The following is a 20334-nucleotide window of genomic DNA, read 5'->3' on the forward strand; positions in this document are numbered from 1 at the left end:
GGTGGCCCAGATATTAGAGAACCAGAGGAAATAGCAAATATTTACTTGTGCTGGTTTGGAGCTATTTGTACACCAGAAAAGGCCATGTTCTTTTAATCCATTCTTGTGGGTGCAGACCTATGCTTGATGTGACCTTTTGATTGGGTTGTTTCACTTGAGATGTGACCCAGCCCATTCAAAGTGGGTCTTAATCCTTTACTGGAGTCCTTTATGAGAGAATAAAAGGAAGAGACATTTGGAGACAGTGTAGAGAGAAACGCCCCAGAGATGCTAAGAGAGAACCCACAGATGCTCAGAGAGAAAGTCAGTGGAATCAGAAGCTGAAAGTAAGGAAACCTGGGAGTGGAGACCAGCAGATGCCAGCTATGTGCCTTGCTATCTGACAGAGGAAACCCGGGTGCCAGCAGCCTTTCTTCAGAGAAGGTGTCCTCTTGCTGATGTTTCATTTGGACATTTTCACAGCCTTAGAATTGTAGCTTATAGCTTAATAAATCCCCGTTGTTAAAAGCCAACCCATTTCTGGTAGATTGCATTCTGGTAGCTTTAGCAAACTCAAATAGTGCTCTTGATGGATACCTTCCATTCCCTTAGGAAATTCCTTTAAAGATGGGATATGGAGGTATATCTAGTCTGGCAATATTCAGTACTGGAAAACTTTAATTATGATATCATTCAGGAAACATTAATAGTTTTCCTATCTTTAATTTTACATTATAAGGGCTTAGTCACTTTCATAAATAATGTGTTGATTTATCTGTGACTTAGATGGGGAATTTGAGAAACCAGATAGTTGGCAAATCCTTAGACGTGACAGGAGTTTAATTCAAAACTGGTAAAATAAGTATTTAGAGTTTTGGGAATCCTTGAGAAAAGCGGGCTAACTGAAAGAGTGAATCAAGGAAAAGCTATGCTAATTCCAGAAACATTACTCATTAGGGGAAGGCATTCATGCCCTTCCTCACCCTTGATTGAGAGCCGTGGGAGTCTCCAGGGGGGCAGGCTGCCCATAAATCCTGTGCATCTTCCACACCATAATTTGTGCAGTAAAGAAATTTAACACTCTAGTTCACAGATTATGATCTGCCAAATCCTATTTCAAGGATTTGGGAAGGGAACAACATTCAGAACTATGTGTTTGTAGAAATGAATGAAGAGCTTTTAAATTTTTTCTCTGAGAGTGACCTTTGGCAGATCACTTTTTCATATTGAGTCTCAATTTCCTCATCTGAAAATGAATGAAAGACTAGTTGGAATAATCTCCTAAAGCCCCTTCTGATTCTAAATGAGCATGTCCATTTTGAATAGATGAGCATAGTGTAGATGAAATTTATTCAACAATTACTATGTATGTTCTAGGTGCTCTATGTACAATAATGACTTTACTCATCATTTCATTTACTCTATAATCATATGTCATTATATATGATTATATATAATCTTACCCATGAGGATGGGTATTGTTATTCCCATTTTACAAATGAGGGTGAGTAACATAGACAAGCTGAATAGCTGCCACTGATAAGTTGTTGAGCTGGAATACAATGGAAAACTGTCATAATAGTAACAAGTGATTTGTTGTATATTTAGAATGAAAAGTCTCATGGGTTACTTAGAAGTAAAACTTTTTAAAGATAGCAAGATCTCAAATCATACCCCTGGAAGAAGAAACACTCATTTATTGGATTGATGGAGTTGGGGGGGGTGGGTGGTCAAATGACACCCGAGATTTCCCTGTCATTCTGAGCTCAGAATCAGCTTTGATAGGAGAAAGAAGACATATCAAATTCAAATTCACCTTTTTAAAAAATGGTAGAACTAATGCTGGAGAATGTGACTTAAATATGTGTCAACAGTGAGCTTCTTGATAGTGAATTCCACAGTTAGACTTGCCTGCTGCTCAGAGGCAGTGCTGGACCTCCCAGGCTTCCCCATAAGGGCCTGTTCCTATATAACCTATAGAACTAGAACTAGAACATTCAAGAGACCTAAGCTTGTGCTTCCAGAGGGTAGCTTGGCACCAAAGAGGGAGATATGACCTGGACCCCCCATCCCTCATTTCTGTTCCCAAGTTTCACTTGTGCTTTTAGAAAGGCATGAGTGAGGGGCCAGGAGTGACGCCCAGGATCCTCACCTGGAGGAGGGCTTTCCACATAGAAGGAATCAGGAACCAGGCAGACTTCCATAATAAACTGTAATAAATGCTGTTCTGTTTCTCCAAGGCCAGTATCTTTCTGGATTAGTTGCTTTCTTCTACTTTAGAATCTGGTAGAAGTTGGAGTAAAAAAAAAAAAGCCAAGCTATTGTTGCCGAGGCTGATGCCGTTGTCGTCTTTATTTTAGAAGAAGCCAAAGTCAGGTGTTCTGCTGTGTTTTATTTATTTGATATTCTGAGAGAGTCTTTCTAAGTGACTGTGCTAATAGCAGTGTGCTTCAGAAACTGAATTCAAACACATGTCTTTGGAACCATAAAATACCTTTGTACTTTTCAAGTTTCTTTGGGAAATTTCATGTAAACAAAAACTGCCACTTTCCATTATGGGTATTGAAGATTGCCATGCAGGAGACCCAGTTTCAAAGTTGTTTTTTCCCCTCACACACTTATTTTTTTCCCTGATAGGTATGGAAGATAGATTGAAAATTTTTTGGGTAGTAGCTTGTCAGTTACTAATGTAACATTTTAATTCAACAAGCAAAACAAATTTGCCCAGCTAAATTATTCATGGGAATTACAAAACTTGTCATTTAGAGTAGATTTGTTGGAATATTCAGGTCATTTAGGAGGCTGCGGTTAAAAATAAAATGGCCTAAATATCTAACTCTACCTTTTTTTTAAAAGGCAGTTTAAGATCTTAATTTTTATTTGACATTGATCCTAATTCTATTTCTATGGGGAAATGTAATAGCTACACTTTCAATGTTCTAAAAAAAGAAAAACTTCTCTGGTTGTTTCTTTCATAGTATATGTGGCTCTGTTTTTTTAGCCAGGTTGTTTAACTTCTGTATCTTTTCTGACATGTGAAGCATGTATATGTGAGTCACACAGAAACTGGAGAAGGAGGTAAGCAAATGACTCTGCCAAGAACAACTGAAGACAATTCGTTAATTGTTCTGATCACTCCTTTTCTGCTTTAAAGGAAGGAGCATTTGAAATATGAACTTGTCCCAATCTACTTTTAGTTGGGGCAAGTAAGTAGAGCATAAAATGTTGAAAATCAATTATGTATTTAGGGAGGATGAAACAGGCTGACAGACTGAAGGCATATTGTATTCTGCTTGGTGGACAAAGCAGTACATTGACATCCTATTCCTGCAGTAAAATTGTGTCCCAAGGGGTGAAACACAAATTATAACACATCCTGATGTACCCAAACTTCACAGAACATGAGAATATTTATAAAATCCTTGCCATGTGTCCTGGGAAAAAGTTCTATCTTAAAAATGGACTCTGCTTTTTTTGTTGACTGATAAGCAAAGAATTTAATATTTTGTTTTATACATACTTGGCTCTGACTTACAGCAGTGTGGTGAGTTTGCAATGCATTGTACATTCCCCATGCCAGTTTGGTGGTGAGATATTTGAAGGAGAGACTAGAGAGAGTTTTAGATTTCTTCTGTAACTTCACTGAGCCAGACAGTGCTGACTGGCTGGTACTGCATAGCAGTTTGTGGGTTTGCAGGATATTTGCACTTTATAGGAGAGACACCTGCGGACTCACCAAAGCCTTATGGTGGTAAGCAGCAGACCTGGGGCCACAGTCCCTTGTCTCCTGGTTCAGTAGCTTTCCCTGCCTGCTAAATGTTTGCTGTTTGGTTTATAGGCAGCATGGACAGGGAAGGCCAAACTTTCTACTCAAAGAAACAGCTACTCCACTGCTTTGAGTTTCCTTCTATTCTGGTTTGCAGATTGAAGTTTTGTAAATTTTTTGTAAATTTTGCCATTTTGCCACCCTGCCAATCTGGTTTGTAGATCTGGATTGTAGATGGAGACAGTTTTGCTTGAGGCTCTTTTTCAGTGAATTTTAAAAACACTCATCTTCACCCTGATTGATCCCTGGAGTATAAAAATACATGTCAGTTGGTGTATGTACTGTTTTTTGAATAGACATAAGTTGTGTACTTTGACTATGATCTTTTCCTTTTTAGTCTTTTTGGAAAACTTTTTTTTTCCTCTACCAGGAAAATGATTAGTGTTTGAAGACCAGTTTCTTACCTATCAGGCAGTGGTGGAAATAAGAAATAACTCAAGATGCTAGGTAGTTCTCCTACCTCAAGTTTGCATTGGTACTCAGAACAGTACTCTATACCGAATCACTTTGAGTTTTCAATAATATTTAAAGGGATTTCTTAGGTCAAACAAACATTTGTGTCAAAAGGCAATCATTTATTTAAGCAATACCCAAGTGTAGTGAAGTTTCTTCCTGGAGAGAGCTAGGTGCAGTCTGTCTGACTCAAGATCATGAATACTCAGGGGCTGGCCTGGTATATGTTATGGAATAAATATTTGTGGTGGTTCTCAGCTGGAAGAATGCAAATATATACTGGATATATCTTGTTTGTTTTTCTCTGATTATTGCAGTTTTCAAAGTAGTTTTAAATTCAATTATATTTTACATACTTATTTTTTAATGAAAGACATGTGCAGAAGCCTTAGAAAACGGCAGCATGTAGAAATTTAAAAATAAGACCTTGCTTGGAAGATTGTCATGTGTGTGTCAGTTTATAGCTTGACAGGCTGTTCGTGTGTGTGTGTGTATGTGTGTATGTGTGAATAATATTATAAAACAGGCATGGAGATCAAAACCTCTTCTCAATGTTGCCCAATATCCTACAGTTCAAAGGCAGCCAGTTACATAGTGTTTGTCAGGAAGCCTTCCAATCTATATATTTGTTGAGAGAAAACAGAAAACGAGGAGGAGTCTGTGTGGAGCATTTTATAATGAAGGAAGAACAGCTAACTGCCGTAAACAGGTATTAAAAGTTGATGCCACTGGCCTCGTGCTGCATTTGCTACAGATGCATTCCCATGACGCATTCAGAGTGAAAGCCCAATGTTGTGCTGCATGGCTGTTAAAAAGCTAATTCTGTTCTTCCCAAACCATTATGGGATATGCAATGTGCAGCTTTTGAGAACATGAACTCATAATACATTTGGAGTCATCAGGATCATTAATTTAATTCTAGCAAATAGCAGCAGACCAAATTCCATAGGCTCTAGTAATTCTTAAGTTGTGTCTGCACAGCTTTCACCATATGCCATTTTATTTTTGATTGTAAAATAATTTGGTAGATAACTCTAGAATATTAAAGCTGTAAGGACAAAAGTTTGAAACTTATATGCCTTCAGGGGCCAGGAGGTAGTAACATTTAATATTTATAGAGCAGTTACTAGGTATTAGGCACAGCTCTAAGCTTTTACAGTAAAAACACACTTACCCTCATGCCAGCCCTATGAGGGAGGCACTATTAATACCCCAGTTTTGCAGATGGGAAACTGAGGACCAGAGAGAGGAATTACTTGCCTGAAATAGATGACCAGTATTTGGTAGAACTGGGATTCCAGCTCAGAAGTCTCTGTTCCAGAGCTAAGCTCCTTGGAGCTACTGGGTATTCATTCGAAGGTTGAAATGGGCTGGGAAATGAAAATGACAGCCTGAGTGAGGAGAGGAAGCGAGCTGGTAAATGGCCTCAGTGTTGGGGTGAATTCTAAGGGAGTGGTGGAAGGAGTTGCTGCTCAGCTGCTGTTAATTGTTGCAGAGCAGGTATGTGCCCTCATTACTGCCAGTGCTTCCTAATTTTCAAGAGAAGCTGGAAATCTTTATTTATGTGTAACCTCCTGATTGCTAAGTGTTGGCAACCTAATTCAGTTGAAAAAAAACAAAACAAAACCTGTGGTTAGTTTCAGACGTCTGTGCTGGGATATCAGCATAACCTTTTACTTATCTAGGCCTCTCAACTCTTTGTACCCCTGGGACACCTGCCGTTTGCCGTGGTTTGGACCTGGGGGCAGGGTCTTGCTGATCTTTGCTTTATCTGTTGCAACTTGCATGTGGCAATTTTCAGTAAAAGTGTGCTGAGTGAATGAGTCTTTACAGCATTCATGATTTCTTCCTGTGTGCTGCCAAGGGTTCACTGAGAGTCTGGTTTAAAATAAAGCAAAAGAAAACCCAGTTGATGTTATATCTTTTCATAGTAGAACTTCTAATATATTGTTTGATTTTGGGCCTCTTTAACTTAACAGGACTGATTAAAATAGAACTTGAGAGTGTTTTTTTGTTTGTTTGTTTTAAGAAAGTCCCAACAAAGAAATTCAAATGTATGCTTGTGTAGAACATATATACAAACCTGAACTGCCTTATTTTAATAACAACCACCAGCATTTATGACCTGATTACTACGCGCTAGCTAGCCACTGTGTTAATGGTTTTACAGGCCTTGTTTCTTTTAATTTGGAGCCAATTGATTGAGAATTTGTGTATTTAGATTGAATTTTAGAACCTGAAGGAATTAGACATCATCTAATTTGCCGATTTTGCATATGAAGCTGCTCAGGGTCGACTCATTTAAGAGAATTGTTCAAATTCATAAATTGGTTTTATAGTGTAGCCAGAACCCTTTTGGACATGCACACCTTTTGAGTAGTGTAGTCAGAACCCCAAACATACCTTTTGGAATGGTGTAATAAGAACCCCCTTTTTTTTTCTGGCCTCTGCTCTAATAGTCTTTTTCTAGATAACCATAGGGCTTCCATTTTTATCTTTCTGTCATCTGTGGAAAAAAAAACAGGGTGTTTTAGTTTCCCAGGTTGCTTAAAGCAGATACCATGAAATGGGTTAAACAGTGGGAATTTATTAGCTTACAGTTTGAGGCTGAGAAAATATCCAAATCAAGCCATTGTCAAGGCGATGCTTTCTTCTCAAAGACCAGCTGCCAGTGATCCTTGGCTCTTCTGCCACATGGTAAGGCATGTTTGTTGGTCTCTCCCTTCCCTTCCAGGTTTCATTGCTTTCAGCTTCTTGCTCATGTGGCTTTCGCTCTCTCTATATTCATTCCGTCTACAGAGGACTCCAGTAATAGGATGAAGTCCCATCCTGAAAGATGTGGGTCATGCTTTAATTGAGGGTGCCTCATCAAAATATCATACTTATAAGGGGTTTACACACAGGAATGGATTAGATTTAAGAACATGTTCATAAGCTTCAAACCACCACACAGGGTTTTTTAAACAAAATTAAAGTGTTGTGTGCTAAAATAGCTTCTCAACTACCCCAGCATTACCAGGGTATTTGAAATGGTTCACTAGTACTGGTGTCAATTTAGATCATCTATTGTGAGATCCCTGGAGTTTGGAGTTACATGTGGCCAAGAAAAGAGATACAGGTCTACCTCATTAGCACAGGACCCTAAACCGAGTAATCTTATCACCCTACAGATAGTAGTATAAGTGAGAGTGTAAGGACAATTTTTAACTTAAAACAAGTAATTTACATCTGAATGACATAGTAATCATCACATTCATTTATACATGTCCTTTTACCATACACTTAGATACACATCAGTGATTTTCAAATTCTTGTTTCTGGGGGCAGGGTTAGAATGGGGGGGTGCAGAGGGCAGGGTTCTCACTCTTCACTCATTCAAATGAAAATCATTGAGGCTTTTCTTTCCTTTTTTTTATTTTACTGTTTTCCTTTATTAGAGAAGTTGTGGGTTTACAGAACAATCATGCATAAAATACAGGATTCCCATACACCACCCCACCACCAACACCTTGCATTGGTGTGGAACATTTGTTTTTATTTATGAGAGCACATTTTAATAATTGTACTATTAATTAAAGTCCTTGGTTTAACTTAGGGTTCACTGTTTGGGTAGTGTAGTTCCATGTTTTGTTTTGTTTTTTTTTTAATTTTATTCTGTTACCATATATATACTCTAACATTTCCCCTTTTAATCCTATTCAGATATATATATTTCAGTGCTGTTAATTGCATTTACAGTGTTGTGCTATCATCACCACCATCCATTACCAAAACACTTCTATTCTTCCAAATAGGAACTCTGTACATTTTTTAACGCAATTTTATTGAGATATATTCAGACCATATGAACCATCTGAAGTATACAATCACTCGTTCACAGTATCACCACATAGTTGTGCATACATCCCTGTGATCACTTTTAGAACATTTTCATTACTCCAGAAAATAAACAAAAAGGAAAAAGAAAACCCAAATCTTCCCATAACCCCTATCCCTCCTATTATTTTTTTTGTTCTCTGTACAATTCTTCTAATTTTTTTTCTCTAAAAAAATGAAAAAACACACACTTGTGTACTTTTCTAAACAGAATAAGGTAAAACAGAGCACAAAGTACTCTTCTTTCTGCCAAGTTCATTTACTCTGGGGTGGGGATGGGAGCAGCAGGGCGAGGGATTCGGTCCAATGAGATAATGTCTGGCACGATGCCGAAGATGGATGCTGTGTCTGTGCCACTGCTGTTGGGGACGGTGTGACTGTGGCTCTCCCGTAGGCTGTTGGAGGACACGAGGCTGCTGTTACTGCCACTGCTACTCCCATTGGTGGTTGGCAGAGAAGTACTGCCTCCTGCACTTAACTGATCAAGAAACATCTGTGAGGAGGTATATGGAAAAAACCGAGATGAGCATAAGAGGCCTTGGTCATCTGAAATGGCTGCTGTGGTGGTGTCAAGGAGGGAAGTGTTGTAATGCTGATTGTCTCCTGATAAGAAAGGAAAGAAATCTAACCCTTGGAAATCATAAGGCATGGGTATCATGGAAAGGATGCCCGTAGTCTTGGATGAGGGATGTGTTAATGTAGCTCGTGTCTACAGCAGGGAGGCTTGGGGTGTGGGACACTGGAGATGCTTGATGAGGAAGACTTAAGATGCCTTTATTATTTAGTGGTGATGTGGGAGATAGGGAAGACAGGTCCTCTTGGCAGATGGCTCTTCATCCTCTTCATCAGATGAGCTGTCTATGGTTAGGTCAGTCACCTCGACTTTCTTGTTTTTATTTGAGGACTGGTGATGAGAAGCCACCTGATGCTCCAATGTGGAGCTCAAGCATCCATCAGCTCCATTGTAAGAGGCAGAAACTTCCTGAATTTCCTTCTTTGATCTCATAGGTGCCCAAGAGCCATCTTCCTTCAACTGTATTTCATCACAGTCTGTACAGTACTTTAGGATTTCCATAAACAAGCCATCAATAATAAGGTGTTCATATGGAGTCTTCTTATCACAGACAGGACAAACCCAGGTTAGTCTTTTCTCATTCATCTGAATATAAAGAGTTGCATCAAAACACTGCAGATGAGAGCATGTAAGGGCCCGACATGGAATTGTCAGCCGCATTTTACCAAGTGGACGCAGTAGAGAAACCCTTAAGCTGGTTGTAGCTATTTCACTGTCTGTATCTGTGGTCAATTTCTCTTTAATGAAAGCTCTAGAATGATCCGGAGTCCTTATTCCCTTTGCTCGTAACCTGAAGAACTGTTGAGGACAACTGTTTTACAAGATATACTGCCATGGAATAGTCTCTTCCAATTTCTAACAGTCCAAGAAACAACAGTGGTGTTTTGGTGCTGTTTTGGACAATCGGACAAGTGAGGTGATACTAGTTGGTCGGCTGGGTCGACACCATTTTTAGTAGGTGGAAGATAACCTGGAAGACTGCAAGGTTTTGTATGCACTTTCACACAAAGATTGGGTGGGAAGTGATCTTGTGGACAACTGGTTTCTGATAAACAAAACCTTAACTGGACCTGTACTGTGAAATCACATTTGGTCCCAGAACTATCCCTGGAACTACTGATTTGCTGCCCTTGTTGTGGTGTCAAAGCAAATGCAAAGCAGGTTTCTCGAAAGTGCTGACTATTATCTGATGCTAGACTGGTGGGTTTTATCAGTTCATCCAGTAAATCATAAAATGGTAATTTTTGAAGTTTTATATCCGGGTGGGCTGGGTGAAGGGCTGATGTAAGATGTGGGAGTTCCAGTTCATGTTTAGGTCCCAGAAGAGAAACAGGGAGTAACAGTGATGATGCAGGGTGACCATCATAAGTGAGTTGTGGAATGGTAGATGGAGACAAAGTTGCTGACATAGGGCTTGAATATACGTTAGGGATGGACAAGTCCACGGGTGTCATAATTTTCTGGGGGAACTGCCGCCTATAGAGTTCCTTAATTTTCATTTGTACAGCAGGACTGCAACCAGCCTTTAGCAAATGCAGGGCTTTTGTGAGAAGTTTGTGTTTGCGTCCGTGCTTGTTTCTCCCAGCATAGCCCAACAGTACTTGGAGTTCAGAAACTCTAAGCTCATATAACCATTTGCTTTAGTTCCGTACTGTCTTCCATCTTGCGTCTGTCAGCCCCTATCCCTCCTAGTATTGACCCATATTATTGGTGTGGTACATTTGTTACTGTTGATGAAAGAAAATTGAAATATTACTGTTAACTATAGTCCATAGTTTGCAATAGGTACATTTTTTTTCTCATATACCCCTCTACTATTTATTCCTTGTAATAGTATCATACATTTATTCTAGTTCATGAAAGAACTTTTTAATATTCGGTTAATCACAGGCATTGTCTACCACAAGATTTACTGTGTTATACATTCTCATATTTTAACCTTCAGTTTTCCTGCTGGTGACATACGTGTCTCTAAACTTCCCCTTTCCATCACATTCACACACCATTCAGCACTGTTAATTATTCTCACAGTAACATACTGTCATCTCTATCCATTTCCAAAAGTTTAAGTTCAACCTGGTTAAACATTCTGCACATATTAAGCAACCACTCCTCATTCCTTAGCCTCATTCTATATCCCAGTAACCTATATTCTATATTTAATGTCTACAAGTTTACATATTATAATGAAGTTCATCTCAGTGAGATCATACATTATTTGTCCTTTTGTGTCTGACTTATATCACTTAACATAATGTCCTCAAGGGAACCCTGTACATTTTTTAAAAACATTTTTTTTTATGAAATGTAATATATATAGAAAGGTGATAAATTTCAAAGTACAGTTTAACAGGAAGTTATAGAGCAAATTTCAAAGTATAGTATGGGTTACATTTCCACAATTTCAGATATTTCCTTCTGGCTGTTCTAGTATACTAGAAACTAAAAAGAAATATCCGTGTAATGATTCAGTAGTCGTAATCATTTGTTAAATCCTAACTTCTCAGGGATATTTGGGCAATGACCATTCTAATTTCTCCATGTTGAAAAGGGGTGTTGACGTTATGGGGACCCTTAACTTCCTATTCCCTATTCCCACCTCATTCCCTGGTAACCTATATTCTAGATTCTGACCCTGAGTTTGCTGATTCTAATTGTTTGAAAGCAGTGAGATCATATAATATTGTCCTTTTGTGGTGGGCTTATTTCACTCAACATGACGTCTTCAAGGTTCATACATGTTGCCACATGTATCAGGACTTCATTCCTTTTTATGGCCTGAATAATATTCCATTGTACATTTATACCATGTTTTGTTTACACATTCATCAGTTGACAGACACTTGGGTTGCTTACATCTTTTGACAATTGTGAATAATGCTGCTATGAATTGGTATCCAAATATCTGTTCAAGCCTCTGCTTTCAATTCTTTTGTGTATATACGTAATAGTGGCATTGCTGGGTCATATGGTAGTTTTATATTTAGCTTTCTGAGAAACCACCAAACTGTCTTCAACAGTGGCTGCACCATTTTACATTACCACCAGCAATGAGTGAGTGTTACTGTTTCTCCTCATTCTCTCCAACACTTCTTTTTCTTTCTTTTTTTTTTTTTTAATAGCAGCCATACTAATGGGTGTGAAATGGTATCTCATTGTGGTTTTGATTTGCATTTCCATGATGGCTGATGATGTTGAACATCTTTTCACGTGTTTTCTGGCCATTTGTATATTTTCTTTGGAGATGTCTACTCAAGTCTTTGTGATTTTTTAATTGTGTTGTTTGTCTTTTCGGTGTTAAGTTGAAGTATTTCTTTATACATTCCAGATATTAAGCCTTTATCGGATATGTGGTTTCCAAATATTTTCTCCCATTGTGTAGGTTGTCTTTTTACTTTCATTATAAAGTCCTTTAAGAAACAAAAGCTTTTGATTTTTTTAATAATAAAGATTATTCATTGCATATAACAGAATAAAGTCATTCAATTGTAAGAAAAAGATTAGTTTTTAAATGTTAGGATTTGTAGAGTTTTAGAGGAAAACAGGAAAATAGAGTGTACAATACTCTTAAATTCATGTTTAGAATAAGAGTATAATTCATAAGGATTGGACAGCATCTAGCAATAACCTTTACTGCATATATTTTCAAAATACGTAACCTGGCCCAGGTCAGTTGTAATATTTACCAAATTCCAATGATGGTAATTGCATAGGTATGGCCCGTTTAAAAAATGGTAGCATTGTGCTTGAATCAAAGTTTGTTGACATTGTGTCATCATAAATATAGATGACAGTTAACAGTACCTTTTTGAGGAATTACTTAAAGGCACAGTATGAAGTTAAGGACTCTTGTGGCATATGGACTCAAGCCAGTTATGTTTATGTTTGCCTTGGGGTCCTTGCTGTAGCCTAAGGAGATACACTGTATTATGATGTACAATAAGGCCAGCCTGTTTTATCTGTGTTACAATTCAGTAATCCCAGAAAGTGAATCCTAGCAATTGATTACAGTTCCACTTCTGACTTTGAACAAAATCCAGTTACTTTCATGTCCAATTGTGTTGTGGAGAAAGTTAGCTCTTTGAAGAGAACTTAATCATGACTTCATGAGTAGGGGTCAAAGTTGTCTTCTTCCAATGGGCTTCTTTGACTACCTCCATTGGTCACCAGCCTTCTCAAAACTGAACCCCACAACAACTTAATGAAATGGGGAAAAGGGAGGGAAGATGGAGAACATCGGCTTTTATAAACAAGTGTTTGAGTGGTTCTTTCAAGTCTGAGAAACGTTTGGCTTCAAAGTTTCTGAAATAATTGACTGAGTTTATAAAAGACCTTAATATAGCAATGAGCTTTTCTTCCCCTTTGTTTCAGTTATTCAGAATCTACTTTGTGAGTAGGAATAATATGTCCATCTTTCAGTGTTGACAGTGGTCTTCTTCGTAGTGAAGTATTGTAGCTGTTACTCGTACATTTAAAGCCAGCATGATCACAAAACTTTTAAGAATTATGAGATCATTGGGGGTCACTAAAATTGTTACTATTCTTGTTTCAAAGGTGTACAAAGAAAGGTTTCAACTCAGAGCACTCACAGCTCCTTGAGCCCCTTGTCTTCCACAGATACTGAGGTTGAGCAAACTTAACTAGCTGCACTAATGAAAGTGCATAAATCCTGCCAGCTCCAGTGGTAAACTCTGGAGGCTGAGGCCCGTGTGCCTCATACTGCCAGCAGAGCTGAGATCTGCCACAGCTTGAGAGTGCACAGATGCCCAGGATGCTCCAATGGCAGGACCCCAGCAGCTCTGTCTCCATGGCACCACCCAGAGCTCGGAGGGCTCAGGTGCTCTGTGGATAGGGAGGAGCAGGGTGGTGGGGACTGCGAGAAGGGGTGCCACTCCACCCTCAGCTGCTGGGCTCTGCCCCAAAGTTTTTTATTTTAATGAGGTCCCATTTATCTATTTTTTCTTTGTTGCTTCTGTTTTGGGTGTAACATCTTAAGAAACCATTGCCTAACAAAAGGTCCTGAAGATGGCGTCCCTATGTTTTCTTCTAGGAGTTTGATAGTTCCAGCTCTTATATTTAGGTCTTGATCCATTTGAGTAGATTCTCCTGCATGGTGTGAAGTGTAGGGGTCCTCTGTTTTTTGCAAATGGAGTTCCAGTTTTCCCAGCACCATTAGTCGAAGAGACTGTTCTTTTCCAATTGAGTAGTCCTTTTCACCTTATCAAAAATCTGTTGACCATAAATTTGAGGGTTGATTTCTGAGCCCTCAATTCTATTCCACTGGTCTATATGTCTGTTTTTCAGCCAGTGTAATACCTTGTACCAGTACCATGCTGTATTGGTTTCTGTGGCTTTGTAATAAGTTTTAAGATTGGAAGTGTGAGTCCTCCAACTTCATTTTTCTTTTTCAAGATGGCCTTTTAGCTATTTGGAGCCCCTTATCCTACCATATAAATTTGATGATTGGCTTTTCCATTTCTACAGAGAAGGTTATTGGAATTTTGATTAGGATTGCATTGAATGTATAAATTGCTTTGGGAAGTATTGCCATCTTAATGATATTTAGCCTTCCAATCCATGAATAAGGAATATCTTTCCATTTATTTAGGTCTTCTTTAATATCTTTTAGCAATGTTTTGTATTTTTCTTTGTACTAGTCCTTTACATCGTTGGTTAAATTGATTCCCAGGTGTTTGATTCTTATAGTTGCTATTGTGAATAGATTTTTTAAAAATTTCTTGTTTCAACTGTTCTTTCCTTGTGTATAGAAACACTACTGATTTTTGGGTACTGATCTTGTACCCCACCACTTTGCTGAATTCATTTATTAGCTCTAGGAGCTTTGTTGTGGATTTTTCAGGATTGTTTGTTTAGAGGATCATATCATCTGCAAATACGGAAAGTCTCACATTTACTTTTTATTTATTTTTCTTGCCTAATTGCTCTGGCAAGAACTTCCATCAGTTGATCATGGCATATAATTCTTTTAATGTGCTCTTGGATTCAATTTACAAGTATTTTGTTGAGAATTTTTGCATCTATCTGCATTAGACATCTACATTTTTTTTCTTGTGGTATCCTTTATCCAGCTTTGGTTGAGGGTGATGTTAGCCTCCTACAATGAGTTAGGGCGTGTTCCCAGCTCTTCAATTTTTTGGAAGCCTTTGAGTAGAATTGGAGTTAAATCTGCCTGGAATGTTTGACAGAATTCCTCTGTGAAACCATCTGGTGCTGGGCTTTTCTTTGTTGGGTGATTTTTGATTACTGATTCAATCTCTTTACTGGTAATTGGTTTGTTGTGTTCTGTTTCTTCTTGAGCCAATATAGGTAGTTTGTGTGTTTCTTAGAATTTGTCTGTTTTCTCTAAGTTATCTAATTTACTGGCATACATTTGTTCATAGTATCCACTTATAGTCCTTTTTATTTCAGTGGGGTTGGTAGTAATGTTCCTGTTTCATTTCTGGTTTTTCATTTCTCTCTTTTTTCTTTGTCATTCTAGCTAAAGGTTTGTTGATTTTGTTGATCTTTTCAAAGAACTGTCTTTGGGTTTTGTTGATTCCATTGTTTTTTTGTTTATTTTTTGCTTCTATTTCATTTCTCTCTGCTCTAATCTTTATTTCCTTTCTTCTGCTTACTTTAAGTTTAGTTTGATTTTTTTTTGTTTTTTTTTTTTTTTTTTTTTTTTTTTAGGTCTTCCAGTTTTGAGGTTAGGTGTCTGATTTGGAATCTTTCTTCTTTTTTAATGTGAGCATTTAGAACTATAGATTTCCTCCTCAGCAGTGCCTTTGCTGCATTGAGTAAGTTTTGGGATGTTGTATTTGTCATTTTCATTCTCCTCGAGATATTTCCTAATTCCCCTTCTGATTTCCTTTTTATCCCATTGGTAAAGAGTATGTTGTTTAATTTCCATATGTTTGCAAATTTTCCCTTTCTCCCTCTGTTATTGATTTCTAGCTTCATTCCATTGTGGTCAGAGAATATACATTGTATGATTTCACTATTTTTTTAAAATTTTTTGAGACTTGTTTTGTGACCCAACATATGGTCTGTCCTGGAGAATGATCCATCTGTACTTGAGAAGAATATTTATTGTTTTTGTTGGGTGCGGTGTTCTCTATGTATATACATGTGTCTTAGATCTAGCTGTTTTAGTGTATCATTCAAGTCCTGTACTCTTCCTTATTAATCTTCTGTCTAGATGTTATATCCATTATTGAGAGTGGTGTGTTAAGGTGTCCTACTATTAATGTAGAACTGTCAGTTTTTCCCTTCAGATCTGTCAGCATTTGTGTCATATATGTTGGGACTTTGCTGTTATAAATATAATAAATTACATTTACAATTGTTGCATCTTCCTGTTGAATTTTCCCCATTATCAGTATGTAATGACCATCTTTGTCCCTTGTAACTTTTGGACTTAAAGTCTGTTTTATCTGATATTTACTATAGCCACTCCAACTCCAGCTTTTCTTTGGTTACTACTTGCATGGTATATATTTTTTCATCCTTTCACCATCAACTTACTTGTATCTTTGACTTTCAGGTGAGACTCTTGAAGATAGCATATAGCTGGGTCATGTTTTTTTATCCATTCTGCCAGTCTCTGCCTTTTGACTGGAGAGTTTAATCCATTTACATTTAAATCACTGCTGATGATACAGGTCTTTCTTCTGCCATTTTGCTATTTAGCCTGAGTAAGTCTTATACCTTTTTTTGTTCCTTACTTCCATTAAAGCCTACTTTTGTATTTATTTGCTTTCTAGTACCGTATTGAATGCTTTCTCATTTCTACGTGGATATATTTTTCATCTGTTTTCCATGTGGTTACCATATGATTAAAATTTAACATCCTAAATGTTTAACAATTATATGTGGTGTTATACCAACTTAACTTTAATAGCATGCACATATACTTTTCCTGTATAACATATCCCCCCACCATTTTTCCTACTGGTTACAACTTCTATCTTTGTACATTGTGTTCCAAATTCTTAATGTAGCATTATTTTTTATGCATTTGCATTTTAGCATCTGTAAGAAGTTAGAAGTGGAGTCACATACTAAACAATGCAATACAGTAATGCTGGAATTTATAATTATCCAAATGGTTACCTTTACCAGAGGTCTTCATTTCTTTATGCTGCTTTGAGCCACTGTCTTAGTGTCCTTTCATTTCAGTCTGAAGAACTCCTTTTAGCATTGCTTGTAGGGCAGGTCTAGTAGTGATGTACTCCCCCAGCTTTGGTTTATCTGGGAATGTCTTAAATCTCTCTTTCCATCTCCCTTATTTTTGAAAGAGAGTCTCAGTGGATATAAAATTCTTGGTTGGCAGTTGTTTTCCTTCAGCACTTTATGTATTTCAGCCCATTGCCTTCTTGCCTCTATGGTTTCTGGTCAGAAATTGACACTCAGTGTAATCGGGATTCCTTTGTATGTAACACGTTACTTTTCTCTTTTAACTTTCAGAACTCTCTCCTTGTCCTTTGCGTTAGACAGTATAATCAATACATGACGGGGTGTTTTTTTCTTCATGTTTATTCTGTTTTGTGTTCTCTGAGCTTGTTGGATGTGCATATTCACATCTTTTGGTTGATGTTCACGTCTTTTGTCATAGCTGTCTAGGGCTATTTTTACTTTTAATATTTTCTTTTTTCTTTCTGCTCATCAGACTTACTCATTTCAAGTGTCTTGTCTTCACATTTGTTGATTCTTTCTTCTGCCTACTCCATTCTGCTCTTTAAACCCTCTTGGGTGTTTTTCATTTCAGTTATTGTGGTCTTTAACTCTAGTATTTCTGTTTTGTTCCTTTTAAAACTTTCTGTCTCTTTACTTGTCTCTTATATTGTTCAATCATTGTTTACCTGATAGCCTGTAGTTCCTTCTTTGTACTTTCCTTCATCTCCTTAAGTGTTTTTAAGATCTATTTTTAAAGCTTTGTTTGGTATCTCCACATGCTCTTCTTCTTTGTGGATATTTTCTGTATTTTTATCCCTTTCCTTTGTTTCCTTTTTTGCCTTGTAAAGTAAGATCTTTTTTTAAAGCTTTGTTTGGTATCTCCACATTCTCTTCTTCTTTGTGGATGTTTTCTGTATTTTTATCCCTTTCCTTTGTTTCTTTTTTGCCTTGTACTCTTGTTGCACACTGTACATTTTAATATTTTAAAATGTTAATTCTGAGATTTACTCCCTGGAATGTCTGTTTCCTTGTTTTGTAAACAGCTGGTGATAAGATAGAGATTTTCTTGAGCTTCAGCCAGTTATCAGGAAGGTCTGCCCAAGGCAAATGCAGTGTGCAGGGTTTCCCTGTCTTACTGGGCCTCTGTCTTGCCCTGGGCTTTTGCTTGTTAGTTGTTTTGGAGTTTCCCTGTTTACAGGACTGTGGTTATCTCCTCTGTTTCTCAGGGAACAAACCTATGTCTCCCTGGTATCTGAAGCTGGTAAGCCTTAGTCCCACACTGTCCACCTCTGTAGTTTACATTCCTTTTGTTGTCTCTTGCTGCTTTGCCTGGAGGGCACATTCTGACAGGAGGATCACCTGGGGAGGCCTTTCCCAATTCAGTCTTTCTCAGCCAAAACAGGGCCAGGTGCCCATGAAGGGGCACAGATTGACTCCAGATTGCCCTGTGGAGGGACCCAGGAAGGGCACCAAAAAATTCCCTGAAGGTGCCCCCATACTGAGCTTTCCTGGTCTGCCCAGCAAATGTAGCCCTTCAGCTAAGTTTCCCCCACATCCCTGAGTAGGCGCTCTGTCTTTAAATCTCCACTGACACTACCCATCTCCCTGGAGGGTCGAAACAAGGCTGCTGTAGCCTTTGTCCGGTGTGGGTTGAAATAATAGCTGCCCTCAGAGTGGTGATCTGAATTTGCTAATCAAAAGCTGTGGTCAGTGATGGGCCATGTACACCCCTGTCCTGGGGAAGATGATTTTATGCCCCTTGCTGTCAGCAGCAGCTAGCCAGGGACTGGCTCCTGTGGAGGACTGCCGTGAGAGGGGGGTTGGCCGTCGCTGGCTGCAGCTCGGGGAGAACAACTTTATTTTAATTTATCAGCCTCCTCTTCCCACTCTTCCCTGGGTGCTCTACAGGGTTCTTCTGGCCTCTGTAGTTTCAATATAGTTGTTTCAGACAGTTCCTGCCTGTTTAATAGTTGTTTTGGTGGAGGGACTGAGTCCTGGATCTCCCTACTTTCCCGTCTTCCTGGAAGTCTCCTGAGACTTTGCTTTTCAAAAGGCATTTTCCCGATGTCAAATGTAATCTGTTTACAGTAGAAATTTTTAAAAATACAAAAAAAGAAATTGCGTCATTCAGAGACTGTCTACGAACGTTTACAATAAAATAGTAATTTTAATTTTACTTAAATTTAATAGAATATAACTGAAATCAAATCAGAAGGAATCACTGAACTTCAGATAATTTTTTTTTCAAATTTAATATGCCTTCCACATACCCAAGGAGGATTCTTAGTCATTTCAAAAATGTAAATAAAAAAGTTCTACTTAAAAATAGGTTTCAGAACCACCACATTATTTTACTTGCTCACAACAACTTTTTTAAAGTATTGATATTGCTACTTTTATCATTGAAGACTTGAAGGCTGCTGGAGGGAATGTGTCTTGACTCCCGGGAGGGGTTACTGCCTCTCAGGGGCATGGCCAGAATGCGTCCCTTTCTCAGCTGTTTCTCTTACCAGTCTTTCTTACCAGGGTGGAGATGGATGTCACAGATGTACAATTAATTATATATCACTTGGCAATCTTGTTATCTGTACACAGTGGAAACTTTGGAATTCAGCAGGAAAGCCTTCCGGGCAGTCCAGAGTAGATAATGCATATGTGGTACATGCACTGAGTTGCATACATCTTTCTCTTAGCTGCATCCCTGGAGCCTCTCTTCTTTCATCTGGGGGTCATTTGAATTAAGGATGTATGTTCAGGCATTCTTGCTACAAGAAATGACAAGCTGGAAATTAGAAGTAGAGGCCGGCATGCTTCACTGTAAGGGTGTTAGTTTGGGAAGAACACAGGCTTTGCAGCCAGCCAGACCTCCATAATATCCCTTGGCAGCACAAGAACAAGGGTAGGTCTTATTAAATTCCCAAGTATTTATCAGGCACTGGGTATATGATAGTAGACAAATTAGGATCCTATTCTCACTTAGTCTAGGGGGTAGACATTTTCATATACAAATCCAAGACAGTGTAATAAGGAAGGGGTACATGGTAGAGAGGCATAGGATGTAGTAGGAGCATATAGTAAATTGAGGCTTTTGCTTTGGAGTAAAAGGAAGGTGGGGTCTTGGGGAATGAACGGGAGTTGGAGTTATTCAGGTGGGAGCAGAAAGACATTCCAGGTATAGAGAGGTCTGTGTATGCCAATAGACTGGCTAGAATCTGGGTAGGAAACTTGAGAATAAATTTTACTCCAAATGAGTAGCCTAGGGAAATCATTATAGAAATTGTTAAAAACATTCAAGTAGTGAGGCTTATAATGGACCTCCATGTACCCATCAACCAGCTCACAAATGTCAACATATTGTCAATCTTGCCTCACTATCCCACATTGTTTTTAGTGATTGGAGCGTTTTAAAGCAAATCCCAGACATTATGTAATTTCACTTCTAAGTGCTTCA

The 20334-nt window shown here is 38.3% G+C and overlaps 1 protein-coding gene and 1 pseudogene across 10 annotated transcripts in view; one reads left to right on the forward strand and one right to left on the reverse strand.

The window, feature by feature from the left end:
- The window catches only part of TANC1 (tetratricopeptide repeat, ankyrin repeat and coiled-coil containing 1), a 250240-nt gene that overhangs the window by 47076 nt on the left and 182830 nt on the right, over positions 1–20334 (forward strand). The window contains exon 3 of one of the 10 annotated variants that reach the window (XM_037848509.1): positions 9143–9273. The exons of the other annotated variants lie outside the window; for them this stretch is intronic. The gene's annotated coding sequence lies outside the window, so the exon portion shown is untranslated. The remainder of the gene's footprint in view (positions 1–9142; positions 9274–20334) is intronic. 10 annotated transcript variants of the gene reach the window in all.
- On the reverse strand, positions 8394–10370 carry LOC119543728 (annotated as a pseudogene).

Source organism: Choloepus didactylus, chromosome 9 (assembly GCF_015220235.1).
Source record: "Choloepus didactylus isolate mChoDid1 chromosome 9, mChoDid1.pri, whole genome shotgun sequence".
Classification (NCBI taxonomy): domain Eukaryota; kingdom Metazoa; phylum Chordata; class Mammalia; order Pilosa; family Megalonychidae; genus Choloepus; species Choloepus didactylus.